At 36.9% G+C, this 17,926-nt stretch overlaps 1 pseudogene; it reads left to right on the top strand.

Moving 5' to 3' along the window:
* The first annotated feature begins 112 nt into the window (after positions 1-112).
* Positions 113-920, top strand: LOC143862031 (large ribosomal subunit protein uL11 pseudogene; annotated as a pseudogene).
* Positions 921-17,926: the final 17,006 nt, after the last annotated feature.

The raw sequence follows: 17,926 nt of genomic DNA on the forward strand, positions 1-17,926 counted from the left end.
ATTCATCTCAAACCAGTACATTCAAATCAAAACTTGCCGAAATCCCAAGGTCAAATTAGTCATTTCTCCACCCACTCCCAAACCCTAACTCTATAAAAACCCTAGACTCTAACATTACAATCTCCTCTCCCCTCTTCTCCCGAACCCTAACTCCCCGAACCCTAATTCCTACAACGATGCCGCCCAAATTCGACCCATCCCAAGTCATCGACGTCTACGTCCGAGTAACCGGCGGCGAAGTCGGAGCGGCCTCCTCACTCGCTCCAAAAATCGGACCACTCGGTCTCTCTCCAAAGAAAATCGGTGAAGATATCGCAAAAGAAACAGCAAAAGACTGGAAAGGTCTCCGAGTCACCGTAAAACTCACCGTTCAAAATCGTCAGGCGAAAGTCGCGGTCGTTCCCTCGGCCTCGGCTCTGGTGATCAAGGCTCTGAAAGAGCCAGAGCGAGATCGGAAAAAGACGAAGAATATTAAACATTCTGGAAATATATCTCTTGATGATGTGATTGAGATTGCGAGGATTATGAAGCCGAGATCGATGGCGAAGGATCTGAGTGGGACGGTTAAGGAGATACTCGGGACTTGTGTTTCTGTGGGGTGTACTGTTGATGGGAAAGATCCGAAGGATTTGCAGAAGGAGATTTCGGATGGTGATGTTGAAGTTCCTACTGAGTGAGGAGGAGGACTTGATTGAGGGTGAGGGTTTTTAGATCTATTCGTGTTATGAATTTCTGTTTTTGTTATTGTTTTGTTAGGATTTTGTTTTTTTAATTTGGTTTAGTATGTTTTTCAAGCATTTTGCGGTTTTGGGATATTTCGTAAAGGACTCCAGAAATGTGAGCTTAGTGTTAAAGTTTGGAAGTCATCTGAATTATAACTTGGATTCTTAATCTGCTTTGACATATGATCTTTTGTTTTATTCCTCTTTTTTTAGGTTTCAGATTTTGACAACCAATTGTGCTTCCAAAACCTATTATGGGACTCAAATTTACATTTAAATTTGATTCCGATAACAGGTTTGAGGCTGATAATCAGTCGCCACGATGTCAAACGAACAGGGTGTTAAGAATTTGTTTTGTGTGGAATTCTGAATTATTGAATAATAATCGGGATGTATGATTAGTTAGTAGTATATTTTGAGTAACATTGAGAATGTATGGGTAGTTGTATGTTTTGGTTGCCGGAATTTGGTTTCTTACTATCTTTTCACATTGTATTTAGTGTTTACTATCTTGTATGTTGCAGCTGTGCTTCTTCCTTTAACCTGGGGTGTGTGCATTCAGATTATATATTTTTATGCTCTCATATAATTTGAAGTCAGATATGTGATATTATTGTTGGAGTGCAACCATAGGCTTAGCTATGAGACATCAGGTTAATGCCGGTGTGTTTTGAATTCATGAACTACTATCTTTTGTATCATACATTTATACACTTCTTTATTCTTCCGGTACTGCTGTATGGATTCAATTACTTGCTGCTACATGTCTGCACGAACATGGTTTGTCATCTATTCCGTGTGTGAGGCAATCTCTAGTGCATTCTTGAACTTGGGTTCAGATGTACTGTCCAACCAAGAGCCAAGAACACAATCTTTGCTGGTTGATTGATGGGGTTAGAAATTTGGGAAGTTGCCAATATACATATCTTCTTTTTAACCCTACCCTTTCTGCGAGGCATCCATTTCCAGCTAGTTCTTTCTTTCTACCGTCTTTCTTTTTGTTGCTCAACATTTGTGACACAAGTATCTTTCTATGTTTATCCTCACTTTTTTGATACACTACATCCTTTGGTTTGGGTTGGTCCATGGGTTCTTTGTTTCTGCTGCCTTCCTTTCTAGCACTTTACATTTATGAGATTAGTAACCTTCCTAGGGTACCCTTGTTTTTATATGAACTATACTCCCAATATAACTGGATTTTGACATTAGATATTCATATTAGGAGAGGTATGAGAAATTCATATTAGGAGAGGTTGACTTGAATTGCTATATTGATGTGTTTGTGAAGATTAGATAACAGTACATATTGATTGGTGGAGACCTTTTGATCATTTAACAGCTGGTTGTATTAGATGACCAGGACATGTGGAATTCAATGAGAATATTTAAAAACTGTTTTTGTTATACCAGGTGGAAAACATCTGCTTCTACCTGGCAATCACTTTTTGTGGAAAGTAGGGTCAAATTATGTGGACATTAATAGACAATCTTTTGAATGTTTAGCATCTTGGGCATTGATGGACGAACACTTGGAATTGTATCTTTCATGGGCATAGGCATATTGTATACTATTCAATGGCATGGATGGGTATTGCTATGTATTGTCATGCTTAAGAAAGGGAGAACTAGTAATGCCATAATCCTCCATTAGAGCATGGCAAGCATGATTGTTTTGCAAACTTTACAAATGGTCACAGTTGAAAGGTTGCCATTTGGTTGTAGAGGTTTTAAATTGCCAAGTCTTCCTTTGTAATATGTATGATCCCATTCAAGGTTTTAAATGTCGGTTTCGGTGGAAATTTCAGCCGAAATCATATAAAATTTTGACAAAAAATTCGGTTTTCTCAAAATTTCCACCGAAAAGTACAAAATTATGGTGAAAATTTTGGCATTTCGGTAGAAATTTTGTAAATAAGGGTGAAAAACAAAATTTCGGTTAAAATTTCGGGCGAAATTTCGTGGAAATCATGTAGAGATCCGATTCAATGTAATTTCAGTTTTGGTCCAAACCGAAACAGAAATATTTTGGCTGAAATTTAAAACTATGATCCCATTTGGTCTTGACTTCTCTAGCAATGCTTGCAGGACCTTACCTCATTTTATATTGTGGTTCTATTGATGTTTCGATTTATTTATTGCCACCAATTTTGTATTATAGTAAATTTTATATTGCACTTTAAAACCCTCTCTCATGGTGCTAGACGTCGAGGAGTGAAGGTATGATGAATCATGTGGAGGGACAACTTAATACTAGACTTTTTGATAGTTTGATTGGTTGATGCAATAGCTTCTTGAATTGGGCCAATATTAGGTTAGAAATCCTTGAAGGCTTAAAAATAAATAGAGAAGAAGAATAAGAAAGTAATTTGACAAGAAGAAAAAGAATAGAAAATCAACAAAGAAGAGAAGAAGAAAACTGAGAAGAGAAGAAGAGAATATCAATTCTTACAGTAAATTCCTCTACTTTCTCCCCCTTTGTTTTTCTTTTTGTTCTTATCTAATTCTAAATATTGTGGGGCTTTTTTCATTTTTGGTGCTCTAAGGATTCTTCATTTTTTGTGCTTTATGGATTCTTCTACAAGTTTTTCCAAGTTATTTGGACTTCTAGCATTTTGACCCAACTTTTAACCTAAACCCTAAACCTCTCTTCGATGTTTCTTACCAGTGAGAGTAGTTTCATGTTAGGATTTCAAGAAGAGCTAGACAGAGTATAATAAAGCTTCAATTCATATATTGGCTTTTATCAGCTGTAGAAGAATCAGAGGTAGAGAGCCATATAGTGATGCTTTTCTTGCTAGACATATGTGCGACTTGCACCAATAGACAATTTATTACAGGATGTTAGTCTCTACTATTTGACCTTACATTGAAGTATCGAATGAGAAGAAGGTTACATGCGTTCTGTAAGAGACTTGATGAGGATCATGTTGACATGATGACTTTCCTCCTTTGAAAGATTATGTTGAGAAAGTCATATGAGGGTTGTGCCTGATGACACTCAATATGACACTCAGAATGAGCTTGATGATTCTTCATCTTAGTATACAGAAAACCTTATACAGAAAGAATTTTCAATAAAAATGTACCATAGAAAAACTTGTACAACGAAAAATTCACGTTTAAAAAAAACAAATGACAGAGCAAAGAAACAATTGTAGTGTACAAAAAACTTCCTTAAAACAACACTTATAGCTTCTTAATATGATCATCGGTAGAAGGAACTTGGTCATGTCATCCCGAGTGTCATCAGGCCCCATACAAACCTCATTTCATCCTGATCACCATCAAGTCTCTTACAGATTCATGTAATTAAGTCTCTTTCAGAACTCATGTAACCTTCTCATCAGATACTTGAATGCAAGGTCAAATGGTAGAGACCAAAATCCTGTAATAAACTGTCTAGCGTGAGTCGCACATATGTTTAGCATTTCTTCGTAGAGATATAGAAGCCTCTCCAAGAAAAGCATCACTATATGTTTATCTACCTTTGATTCTTCCACATCTGATAAAAACCAATGTATGAATTGAAGCTTTATATATATTCTGTCTAGTTCTTCTTGAAATCCTAATATGAAACGACTCTCACTGGTATGAAACATCGAAGAGAGGTTTATGGTAAAAGTTGCGTTAAAATGCTAGAAGTTCAGAAAATTTAGAAAAACTTGTAGAAGAATCCTTAAAATACAAATAATGAAGAGAGCCCTACAATACCTAGAATTAGATAAGAACAAAAAGAATAAAATAGAGGGAGAGAGATGAGAGAGATTTACCGTAAGAATTGATATTTTCTTTTTCTCTTCTCAGTTTTCTTCTTCCATTCTCTGTTGATTTTTTTTCTTCTTCTTGTCTAATTACCTCTTCCTCTTCTTCTTTTGTGTAGCAAGTAGGTTTTTTGTATTAGTTTTGTGGATCTCGAGGTTAGGTGATATGCCCCCCTCTTCGTTCTCTTTTGTCATATCATTAAAATTTAAGGTTCTGGCCTGGGGGGTTCATAGATAAATTCCGGTTTGAAAAAAGGTAATCATTTTGATCGTAATGCACTGGAAGGCAAAACATTTATGTTTGATGGATTGGAGGAGAGGCTCGTTTGATCCCTAGAATATGGTGATTATGGAGTTCAACTTGAGGAGGACTTTCTCATGGAAGATGACATGTAGAAATCTTCTTAAAATGGCTCACTAGTACTGATGGAAGGGAAGCTAAAGGACTAGGTTGCTAAGCTTTTGCAAGATTTGGGGTTTTGAAATGGAGGCAGATTGGAATATGAGGGAAAATATGAATGATAAATTGAAACGAAGGTTTCCCCAGGTTGATCGAGATCAATCGCTCCTTCCTCGTCGGTGCTAGACGTCGTGGAGTGAAGGTAGGGTGAGTCAAGTGAAGGTACAACTTAATGCAAGGATTTTTGACAGGTTGATTGGTTGATGCAATAACTTCTTGAATCAGGCTAATTATTGGTCGATAATCCTTGAAATAAGGCTCAATATCGCGAAGAATATATTACTTGTTAAAGAAAAGCTAGGAGCGTGCCAAAGAGCGAATGAGGTCTCTTAAAATAAGGTTCAATATCGCGAAGAAGATATTACTTGTTAAAAAAAAGTATGAATTAGATGGTTCACTTGAGAAATTCTATATGAGAACGGTAATCATTTTGACCGTACTGCAAAAAAAGAACTTGCTGATTGCTAAAATGGTTGGAGAACATGTTACTGTCCGACACTTGGCATAAATTGAAATTTGTTATAAATGTTTTTGTCAATCGAAGTTTTGGGTGAACACCCTTTTGAGGATGCATACAAGGACAAGAAATCATGTGCTTGATATAATAAGATAGTGTCTTTTGTCAATGTAGGAGGTTCTAGAGGCTTGTATCACTAATTGAAGACAAAGAAGCAAAATGCTTATCATCTTAGAGTTTCGAGTGATATTACCATGAATCTCACTTCAATGTTTTGATTTAAATGATTATCCAGGTTATGTACTTGGAGATGGAAGATGGGTGCGTGGAGTTGAAGAAGGATGGATACATCAAATTCTCAGTGTGCTAGTGAAGGGATTGTAGATCTCTTTGATTTATGGAATGTGCATACTAGGCAAGGTGTGATGGCTACAACAAATTTTTATTTAAGCAGAATGGAAACATGAACATGGGGAGTAGTAGTATGGTAAGGATCATCACTCAAACTAATGAGAGGTGGCGATATCTTTCATGTAGGGAAACTGCAGATATCTTTGATGTATAGAATGCGTGTCCTTGGCAAGGTGATGGCTACAACAAATTTTTATAGAAAACACTTAGAAAACGGGATTCCATTTGGAAAATAACTAGGGGATAGACATGACCATTGATTTGACCTTTTTAATGGTGTATTTATTATTTTTATGGGGATTTGAACCCCTTCCTTTACCTTTTAGTGGATGTGGCTCCATTGATTGATGCCCCCCGTTTTTTTTCCCAAAACGGATACCCGTTTTCCTAGCAAATCTCAAATTTTATTCAAGCAGAATGGAAAGATGAAAATGGGGAGTAGTTAGTATGGTAAGGATCATCACGCGAACTAATGAGAGGTGGTGATGTCTTTGGTGTATGGTAACTGTAGATATCTTTGATGTATGGAATGTGTATGCTTGACCATAGTTACCAGGGTGGGAAACGAAATGTGAAATGGAAACGGGAAATGTGTGGAAAAAAATATAGGGGAAACGAGGAACGAGAAAACGAGAAAATCGTATGAGAAACGTCTTAGGATAATAAGGAAACACATTTGAAGCGTTTCAGAAATGATAGATAAAACACACATGAAACACACATGAAAATCTTATGAGAAACATCTTACAATATATGCTTTTGTTTTCTTTTTTTAATTTCTATTTCACAATTTTTTATGTATTTTTTCCAAAATGATTTTTGTAAGTTCCACACATGTTTCCTACACGTTTCACATGTGTTTTTCTACGAGTGTTGCATACGTTTATCACGCGTTTTACACATGAATTACATAAGTTTCTCATATGTTTCCCATGCGTTTCGGAAACATTTCTCCAAATTTTTTATCATGTTTCGGAAACGTTTCCGAAACGCGTTTCCCATGTTTTAGGGGAAACGAGTTTCCCACTCGCGAGAAATGCATTTTAGGGGAAACGTGTTTCCCACCTGCGCAAGGAGTTTCCGGCAACTATGTGTTTGCCAAGGTGGAGAGGGGTGATGAAGAAATATCGACTGACCACATTCCTAAGTACCCTCATGGGAAAACTGTAGATATCTTTGACATATGGAATGCGCATGCTTGACAAGGTGATAGCTACAACCTTTGTAGACGTATGTGTAAGGATCTTTGTGCAAAATAATGAATAATTATATGAATGGTTTGTGCAAATTACCTTTGGAAAAAAAATAATGGTTTGTGCAAATTCAGTCTGCAGCCTCAAGAATTTTACAACCGTTAGGTTAGGGAAAGAGTCATAAAAGAGATTGAGAACGCGTCTTGGTTAATAATGCAGTTCATGCTGGCGTGAGCAATGGGGTCAATAAGCGAGTTGAAATCAAAAATTGAGGGGATCGTTAGTTTTTTATTTATTTTTATTTCCTTCTAATGGTATTTTTTTTAATTATTTGCGATACATGTGTTGGAGACCGGTCTTGAGCGGTTTCTATCCTTGTTTTTTTCACTTAGTCACTCATTATTGAAGGACCTATTTATAGTTTCCGAGTTTTCCTTTGAAGCAATATACCTTCAAAGCCTATAGTATTTTCCTTTATTCTAGATTACGATACAGTACTTGGTTCTATTATTGTTTCAATTTATATTTGTGCTGCACCTTTCATCTTCAAATCAGTAGAGGGACATGTGTTCAAGTCCAATTGTTCCCTGCTTATTGTTTCATTTTTTTACACGGGCAAGCCTTCATGTCCCAAATCTGCCATCATGCAACAGTCCTTTCTTCACTTCTCTTACCATGGCAAGTAAACAATTTTATTTTTCTTGTCTAAATCTCCCACACGTGTCTATCTGTCCTCTTTGTTTTTTATTTTGAGTTTGAGTTTTTGATTTTTATGAGCCCTATTCTTGTTGATTTGACTGGTTGAGGGCTTTTGATGTGGGATTTGGACTTAACCTGAATATTTTCGGTCGAATTCAGTAGTATTGTGTAGAGAAACTATCTTGGATGTTCAAGTTGGAACCAGGTTGATAATTTGATTGGAAGCGACTTGCCACTAGCTAACACGGTTGAAAACAGAATAGAGGGAAAATTTAATATGGACTAGAACAAAGAAAATCAAAATTTTTGATGGCTTGTGTTTTTGCCATGAATTGTCAGTAAGCAGCCGTTCTATTTTGTGATGAAGTTGTGACATTTGTTTTGAAGAGAAATATAGATAACCATTTCAAAAGGGAGAAGAAAAATATAGGTACCATTGTCCATTGGTATGGAAATATATTCTTCGATGATGCAAAGTGCCATAGTTTGGCACTTACGGAACGAAAGAAGTAATAGAAATTTCGAGGACAAGAAGCAAGGCCGACCTTTTCCATAGCGTTAAAACTGCTCCATCATATTGTGTCGGGAAATACTACAAAGATTGGAAGACAAGACTGTTATAGAAAAAATGGCAAAAGTCCAAAGTGACACTGAAGTGGTTTCTGCCTCGTTTGGGATGGATTAAATTGAACTTTTTTGACGGAAGTATAAAAGGAAACCTTGGAAGATTCGGCATAGGAGTTCTATCTTTACTCGGGACCAGTTGGAGATTGTGACACCAACGAGGCGGATGCAGGAGTGTAATTATGGGGCTTGAGATGGTACGAGGAAAATGAGTCGGGACCTTTGGTCATCCAAGGGGACTCGTTAAATGGGATAGCTTGGGCTACCAACAAGGCGACTGGTCAATGGCATAGAGCAAAAATCATTGATGAGGTAAGCAATAATTGTTTTTGATGATATAGGGTATTCCCACCCCATTTTAGGGCGGGACTAATCCCTACAGATGAGGTAAGCAGTATTGTGAAGCTGATCTTGCCTAAGTTTCAACATATGAGACATTAGGCCAAGGAGGAATCTGACAAAATAGCCAAAGATGGGGTGGACATGGTGGAATACTCAGATTGTATGGTGTTGGATTTCGGCACTGCTTCGGAGCTACAACCTGCGGTGCTGTCGGCGTAACATAGGAAAGGGCCCTCTTCATAAATCTTCTCTTCTCGAAAAATGAAAAGCATCACATGTGAGATTACAACCTTTGCTTTCTGGCAGTTGTGAGATGAAAGATTGTCGTGTGCTGGGATCTACACTCTATCCAACAGGGTGTCATTCAAATGAGGCGGAAGTGAGAGCTCTTCTTTGCAGTTTAAGAATATTTACATCATCAAAGATGTGCAATCTCTTGGTTGAAGGGGGGGCTTTTGTCAACATCATTCATCGGCTCAAAAGGATTTCTTAGGACTCGCAATTAGTGGGTATAAACATGGAAATATTCAATTTGAGAGAATTTTTTTTTTTTTTTTTTGAGGCAATTTTAGAGATATATCCCCATCTTTTATGCACAGACCAAGATTAGCAAACAATATGACAGATACATTGGCAAAAGGAGTGAAAAGAGAGGCTTTCATAAACTGGTTTGTCCTAGTTTGAATTGCTTTGAACGGCAACTTGGGCTCCATACGAGTATCTGCCCTGCTGTTATGGTGGTCGTGGTGGTGGACGCCTATTTGACTAAGTTGATTTTTTAGAATTCTGGTGTAGCTTTTACCTTAAAATCTAGTCATTTTTGGGTTGATTCCAGTTCACTTTTTTAGAAAAACTTCAATCCGACCTGCTGTTCCGGTGGTGGTGGTCGTGGGTGCATATTCCGTTCCCATATTTTATTGGGAGTGAACTCCCCTCCCAATTGATGAAATATGCATTTTCTCGGCTTGAAGGCTTATCATTCCAAAAAAAAAAAAAGTTTTTAAGGCTTAGGAGTGGAGGTAAGTTGAATAAAATGTCTTGTGATTTGTCATACCAACCTTAGAATCTGCCTGTTTTAGTATGGGAAGGATTGATCTTGTAATGCTAAACCTATTGGTGGAATGCAAATGATTTTCAGTGTTATTATGGTTTGTCTGGTTGTATGTTATTTGGATGTTGTTCTAAGCATATTTCTCTTTTGAATATATACCTGAACAATCAATTTATTCAAAGAGCCTTCTTGTTATTTGGTTAAGACCATTCATTTAAATCCATTCAAAGAGCTTCATTTAGTTGTTTTTTTTTTTGGTGAAATCCTGAAAAATCATAGAAACATACGCAATTGATATATTTTTAGTACGAAACTTAAAAAATTTCTAGGAAAATCACAAATACACATTTCGAAACCATAACGTAAGCAAGACAGCTAGTACATAATACATGATGGTTTAATAACATTGAACACCTAATGGTATGCATTGTTTTGTCTAATAATTCAGTAGAGGCCACAATTTACATGAATTCAAGGGTCCCCTTGAGGTCAGCGTCCCGTAATATTTATCATAATACCTGTACTATATTTTACATGCAATTCATATAAATAATTATGTAAAAATATATTATACTACCAATGCTCTTATAGTCTTGGTTTTGGTATGCTATTTTGTTGTGGATAGTTTTGTGTCAGATGATTTCTATTTCTTTAATTTGTCGCGGTGAATTTAGACTGATCTTTCTGTGTTCACTGTTCATTTAGCGTCCATAAATTAAAGGTGTCTAATTATCTGATTAGAGTGAAATTTGGGGCATGGCCCTGTCTATAGCAAGGCCGTAAGGATAGATGGTTTGGATCATTCAACGAGTGAGCCCTAACACTTATTTTTTTAGTGGCAAAATCTGACTGACGGATGGGCCTTTATGAGCTTTCTAGACCTATTTGGTTTATTAGTTTATTTAAGTTATATGTAGACCTTAGTATTTATTTTAAAAGCTTCATTGTCATCTTTAGCTGAAAAAGATTCCACTTCTTATGGGGTCTCAAATATAGAAAAAGCTCTCTGGTGTTTGTTTGATGTTAGCTTTGTGGGGAATTTTAAATCAAAGAGAGGAGTGCGATTATCTTAATAAAGGAATACTGAAATCTTTAAAAAAAAAAAGACCTTAGCATTTATTTTATTTGCTTTCACAATATTTATCAGTAGAAGTATTTCTCATATTAGAAGATGGAGATGACAAAAAGGGGGAGTGGAATGACTAGAAAAGGAGATGGAAATACCACGCATTTGATACTGGTAGGAGAAGAACCCGACTCGGTATCTTTTAAAAAGAGAGGAAGCAGAACCAAGTCAAGATGATACGGATCTATCCCTTCTTGCAAATTCCAAGTTTTAAATGAAATGAGCGGATAGGATCAACCTCTTCCAATGTTGTAAACTGAACCTAACGGGTTCGACCCTAGTTTTGCTCGACTTGGGTTGGCATTTCCTCGCGTTGGGTTGGATTAGGGTTGGGAAAGGCCAGCTCGATTTAGTTTTGGTTTGGGTTAGGTTGAAGCCTTGTCGACCCATCCCAAATCTGACCTCCGTCTTCTAATATTATTGTGATTTTTTTTATGATTATGCTGTTTTCTTGTATTTTTCGGTTTGGCCCTAGGTGAACCCAAACACAACCCGATTTGGAAAAAAAAGGATAGATGGGTTAGGTTAGGGTTGAGAGATTTAGAGGCAGGTTGGGTTAGGGTTGATCATCCTCGACCCTATTGTCGGGTAGGGTTGAGGGAATGCTATCTCGGGTTGGGCTAGGGTTGACCTCAACCCGATCCAACCTGATCCCAAGTTGCACCTCTATGTTTTAGTTCATGATATTTTTATTTTTTTGGTCATAACTCAATTCCAATTACCTGTTTTGTCAGAATATACCAGTGGTAGTGGGTAATTGCAAATGATGCTGAAACTATGCTTCTCTACAAATTTTGATTTATTAGGTGGTTCTTTGCAAATAAGGCGGACCGAAGCCTTGAAAAGCTGTCTATCCCCAATGTGTAGGGATTTACAATTTTGTCCCTCTTGGAATAACTAGAATGGAAACAAGAAACAAGGGATACTTTTTCTCGGAATATTTACGAAAAGAAGTCCAACTCCTTTCCATTGTGTTAGATTATCCCACTTGTAGTATATATGGTTTGGTGAAATGGGATACTTGAAATTCAACATGTCCCTTGTTTTTTTTTTCCTTCCTGAGGAATAAATGAGAAATGATCTTTTTACCATAAGGAAATGGTAATGAAAAATTGGCACCCCCTGTAGGATAATTCACACCCCAGTAAGGTCAAAAAGGTGTTAAAGTCTGCCAGGTGGTGCGAATTATTCTACAGGTGGTGCGAATTATTCTACAGGTGGTGCGAATTTATCTTCGCCCTAAAGAAATTATGAATTCTTTTTCTTAGCCACAAATATAGATTTTTACTGATCAGGAAGGCTAATAGCTATAGGCCATGATATTACCACTTGGATGTGGAACTTACATGCCGAGGCTCCTGATTTTAATAGTGATACTAGTTATTTGGATGATTACTCTGAAGTGCGGTTATAAATTTCATTTTAACAGCGGAATTGCATAAACCAAAATCAGTATACTATATTAGTATAGTATTGTGTAATTATACATATGATATGAAAAGTGGTGCGTAAATTATGTATAAATATTTATATAAATTACATATGAAGTTTGGTATGTACTAAATTATTAGATTTTCCATGTCATTGGATGTCCAATATGAATGGTTGTCTTGCTTGTATAATGGTTTCTAAGTATCTATTTGTACTTATTCTAGTATTTTCCTAAGTTTTATCTTTAAATTTTAATCCTTAACATATATGTTTTCATTTGTTTTCGTGATTTTACAGCATTTACACCGAAATTTTCTTCTTAAACCAAAACGTCTACATTTCCATGTTGATGGAAACTGAAATTGAAATTTAAAATCTTGCTCTTAAGCATGGTTTGAAATTTCGACAGAAATCCGAAATGGTCGTTTTCCCCTGAAATTTCGTTCCAAAATTTAACCGAAAGTTCAAAATTTCATTTTCCCCTGAAATCCCGTTCCGAAATTTAATGAATATCCCAAAAAAAATCTGGATTTTATCCCTTATTTAATATTATCACGAAATTTTGGCCGAGTTAAGGTATCTTTTAAATTGATTTCGTTGGATATCGCCCGATGAGATCAATTGATGGCTATTTTTCTCGTGTAGAATTTTGACCGAAATTTCCGGATAATAATTAAATAATTATCAAAAATTTCGATTTTGGGGGGAAATCCTTAATTTTTGGACGAAATTTCGGGATAAATGAAATTTTGGCCGAAAAAACTATGTTTCGGGTATTACTATTTTGGTTTCGGTAGCAAAACCTGAAATTTCGGATTTCGGTTGAAATGTAAAACCATGCTCTAGTACGCAGTGCTCATTCCACTTTTAATCTGGTAGTTTTGTCTCACATCAACCGTGACTAATTGCATCGCCGAAAATCAGCCTTTTATTGTTTTGTGAAGAGCTGAGATAAATTCCACTAATAAACAAGTTTTTTAAATCTCAGCCCTTAACACAAAAGGCTGATTTTTGGGCGACCCAACGGAGGTGAAATAGTCTACGTTTGCCATCCATATATTTCTAGCTTAAGATATGTAATTTATTTGTATCAAATAACAACTCTTCACAGCTCCTCTGCAAAGGCGGCAGTTATCAATAGGCTCTAGCAGCTTTAAGAAAAGGAATTTTCAAAGCAGATGTATTGAAAATATGAGAGTAATAGAAAAGGTTCCATCTCTACCATAGCTTCATTATCATCCTTAGCTTAAAAAGATTCCACTTCTTATGTGGTCTCAAATATAGAAAAAGCTCTCTGGTGTTTGTTTGATGTAGCTTGGTGGGGAATTTTAAATCAAAGAGAGGAGTGCGAATGTGCGATTATCTTAATATAGGAAAACTGTTATCATCTCCAATGATAACATAGATGATGTCAATAATGAGGCTGGCTATACCAATTTGTTAACATTTTAAATAAGTCATTTTCTACAGACCTGACTTGAAAATTGAGGTGGAGAGAATCAGGCTAACTTTCCCTTATGTCGGCAAGTCTGATTTTCTTACTATTTTAATGCTTCTGAATGCAACCCTCTTCTCATTTTCATCATGCAATCGATATTGACGCTTTCAGGAATCGAGGATGGGTGTATTTTGAGGAAAAGGGTGCCCATATCAGCTTGGCAAGATCAATAGACCTTGGCTGCTTAGACTCTGTTTATTTTGGATCTTGATAACCGATTGCAGCCCGAAACCGATTATTGGACTCAAAATTGATTCACAATCGGTTCACGAAATCCAAGATAAACAGGGCCTTAGGTTCACGAAGTAGCCTTTGGCGAAGGTGGCTAGCAAATCCCTATAAAAAAAAAACAAAAATCTTAAAATTAAAAAAAAAACAAAATTTCATTAAAAAAAACGGGTGACCCGCAGGCCCACACTTAGTGACCCGTAAATTTTCTAACCCGTTTTTAAATGGAGCCGTACGGGTTGTGTCAAACCCGGCCCGGCCCACCCCCTCTTAATTTTTTAATAACCACAGATATCTTTCCTTTTCGTACATTTATGAGGCCGGTCTTATTTTTTTCATAAGCACAGATATCTTTTCTTTTCGTACATTTATGAGGCCGGTCTTATTTTTCTCATAAGCACAGATATCTTTCCTTTTCGTACATTTATTTCAGTACTTATCTTTCAATCTTTTCTCGAGTAAATGACGAGAATACCCTTACACTAGATAGACATTCCCCTCATACCCTAATTATAGAGGATGACATAAACAAGAAATTTATTCTGACAGGTTCGTTTGAAATCTACCTTCATTTGAATATGTTATCTGGCTTAAATAAGTAGTGTCGTGGTTTGAGGCTTATTAGCGTGAGTTTTCTGCTATTGGAATTTGGCTCTACTACCTAGGAAGAAAGTAGGTCTAATGCAGTAGAGGGACAGGGGAGAAAATGTGTGTGTGTGTGTGTTTTTTTTTTTCCCGTGAGTTTCTTTGGAAAGAGTAGATTTTGTTTTCTTATTACAAATCCTGATTAAGAAGGGAAAGGACTGCTATTTGAGGCTTTGTTAATATAATTGCAATCATTGTATTTTATTTTCCCCGTAGTGGAAGGTTGTGTTCTTGCCGAGGACATACCGACATAGGCATCTTGGCCGAACCACATAAAAATCTTGATTTATTTATCTTGTAGTTTGAAGATTTTTATTATTTCGTTTATTTGTGTGCTATCCAATCTGATTTTGCCCTACAATTTCTCAACAAGTGGCATCAGAACCGTGGTTAAAGCAATCGTCGGTTAGGTCACAACTGGAGTGATCACGGTTGTTGTTGTCAGATCACGGTTAAAGTGATCTTCAAAGATACAAAGACTGATAGAGAGATTCTCATTTGAGATGCACTTCTGCATGGGGATATTTATCATATAAATGCTTCTCTACCATTTCGGAATGTTATTGTATCAATCAAAAATTAATTAGATCGATCTGTGTGTAGAAAGATGTTTCCTATTAGTCTTTCTTTGGGTTCGGGAAAGTTGCCTTATTTCCCACCACTCATCTTTCCTCTTTAGATTAGGAAAGTTGTTTGCTTGGGTGGGAAGGGAAAAAGCAAAGGCTAAAAAGGAAAGTGGTTTCTTTTTTTGGTCTTTGGTAAAGCTTATAAAAGGAGCATTGGCTCTCTTTGTGAGTGTGTGGAAATGTGAGAGAGAGAAGGGGGAGAGAAAAGAAGAAAGAGAGGAGAGAAAGAGAGTTTGTTGTTGGGTTCTTTTTTTTCTTCTTGGATTTTCTCTTAGGGTTTTCTCTTGGGCACCGTCTTGGGTTGAGAAGCAAGGAAAGGGTTGTGGGTTTTGGCTTAAGTCCACTGTAATCCTTGTATATTGTTTTCTCATAGTGGAATATCGTGTTTCTCGCTCGTGAAAGTAGGCTTGGCCGAACCACATAAAATCTTGGCGTTCATATTGTGGTTTGTTTTGCTTGTATTTATTTTTTCTTTTCATTAATTTGTGCACAATCGGATTGGATTTGCCGAGTGGATTTTATCAAAACCTGTAAAGTCGATTTATACCGGGTTCAACATTGATATTTTTGACAGAAAGTGTAATTTCATTCTATTACTGATGAGGGTGAAAGACACATTTTTCAACAAGGTCTGGCTAAGGTGCTATGTTTAACACTATGGAAGAAGAATCGGTGCTTAGGTAATGAGATAAGTTGGAAAAGCTTTACATGTAAAATAGTTTGGCCAACCAATTGTATCTGGATCGGTAGTTGCACGAGTTAAATATGCACGTAGATAGAATTGTTTTAGAACGCATGAATGTGCTCAAAGGGTTTGGGGATCAACTCTACAAGGTAGAAGAAAAGTTGAAAGAAAAATATAATGCTCCTATACTAATTGACGACTCTATTCCATGGTAAAGAAATGGTAAGGTTAAAAAAGATCACGTCTTTACACTTATAAGATGCAGAAGAAACACGTTCCTAATAGGAGTCAAGAGCATATATAGTTAGTTCATTATGGGAATCAAAGAGGAAAGTCATCTAATAGTGGAAAAGACATCTCAAGATACAGGGGTCCACAAAAACAGGTGTAGTATTATAATTGCAAAGGAGTGCAATTACATCAGGCGGGATTGTCCACAGTGAGCTAAGAAGTCAAATGAGTGCAATTACATTAGGCGGGATTGTCCATAGTGAACTAAGAAGTCAGATAATGGTGCTGCAAATCTGGTGGTGGTAACCACAAATGAGGAGAGTGAAATGTTTTGAGATTTTCTCACAACCTCCGAAAGTAATCATACTTTTCCTCTTGATAAGTAAATTCTAGATTAGGGATTCTCTGGTCGTGTATGTTCCATGAGAGATAATTTTAATGCCTTCCAAGATATAAGAGTAGTTGTAGTGTTCTTAGGTGATGGGTTAACTTGTGACATGTCATGAGAATTGAGTCAGTGAGAATTAAGATGTTCGACAGCAGTTTGTACTCCGGGTGGTATGGCGTATGTCCAAAAAAATATGAAAGAATATAGTGTTTCTTCGCTGGTACTCTATGGGTTGCAGGTGGCGCCGTGAAAATCAAACACGACTATCTAGTTCTAATTAGATAAGAGAAGTGTGGTAGATTGTATTATCTAGTTGAGAACATGGTGACTAGTATTCTTTAGATCTTAATGGATGGATGGAAATGTTGGATGAGTATCAAGTACTTGTGTGGGGTCTCCTTTTGCAGTTGGTGTAGAGACTCATTTTGATGGTTTCTATGGTGTAAATGGTAGTGAGGTAATGATGGTTGCTATGGCGGGGACGATGAATCGAGATTCTTCTCCAAAGTTGACTAGGTGAGTCAATAAGTTAGTAGCTACACATGTGCATTGAGTGTGTTGATCAAGTTGGGTGGAGTCAAAATCAGGATTATTCGATGATGTGTAGCTGGTGCTTTAGAAGGCCAATGGTGGACCGATGGCGAAATCATTGAAAAATCTTCAGGTGGCTGAAACAAGCCAAGGTAGAGACTTTTGGAAGCTTCTCTGTTACCACGATCTTGCTATTTTAGTAGGCCAACTAAGAAAGAGGGTTGGTTGGTGTAGAGACTCATTTTGATGGTTTTTATGGTGTAAATGGTAGTGAGGTAATGATGGTTCCTACGATGGTGAGGGTGAATCGAGATTCTTCTCCAAAGTTGACTAGGTGAGTCAATAAGTTAGTATCTACACATGTGCATTAGGTGTGTCGATCAAGTTAGGTGGAGTCAAAATCAGGATTATTCGATTATGTGTAGCTGGTGCTTTAGAAGGCCAATGGTGGTTTGCGACGATGGTGGACCGATGGCAAAGTCATTGAAAAATCTTCATGTGGCTGAAACAAGCCAAAGTAGAGACTATTGGAAGCTTCTCTGTTACCCCGATCTTCCTATTTTAGTAGGCCAACTAAGAAAGAAGGTTGGCGTATGTTTTTTGGGAAAATCCTATGGTAAAAAATCACTCTACTAGCTATGGCCAAAGTAGGGCTAAGGTGGTGTCTTGGAGGAGTATGAGAGAAAAACGTGCTTAAAAGGTAGTTTATAGAGAGTTTAGTCATTTTTTGAGATAAAATTAAAGCACGACTTAAAAGGTAATGTGTTTAAGAGCTATAAAGGAATTTATATAAAAAGGATCTCTAGTGGGGCACCCC

This window comes from Tasmannia lanceolata, unplaced genomic scaffold (assembly GCF_043159265.1).
Source record: "Tasmannia lanceolata isolate RefF3 unplaced genomic scaffold, GAP_Taslan_0.1 ptg000037l, whole genome shotgun sequence".
In the NCBI taxonomy this organism is placed as follows: domain Eukaryota; kingdom Viridiplantae; phylum Streptophyta; class Magnoliopsida; order Canellales; family Winteraceae; genus Tasmannia; species Tasmannia lanceolata.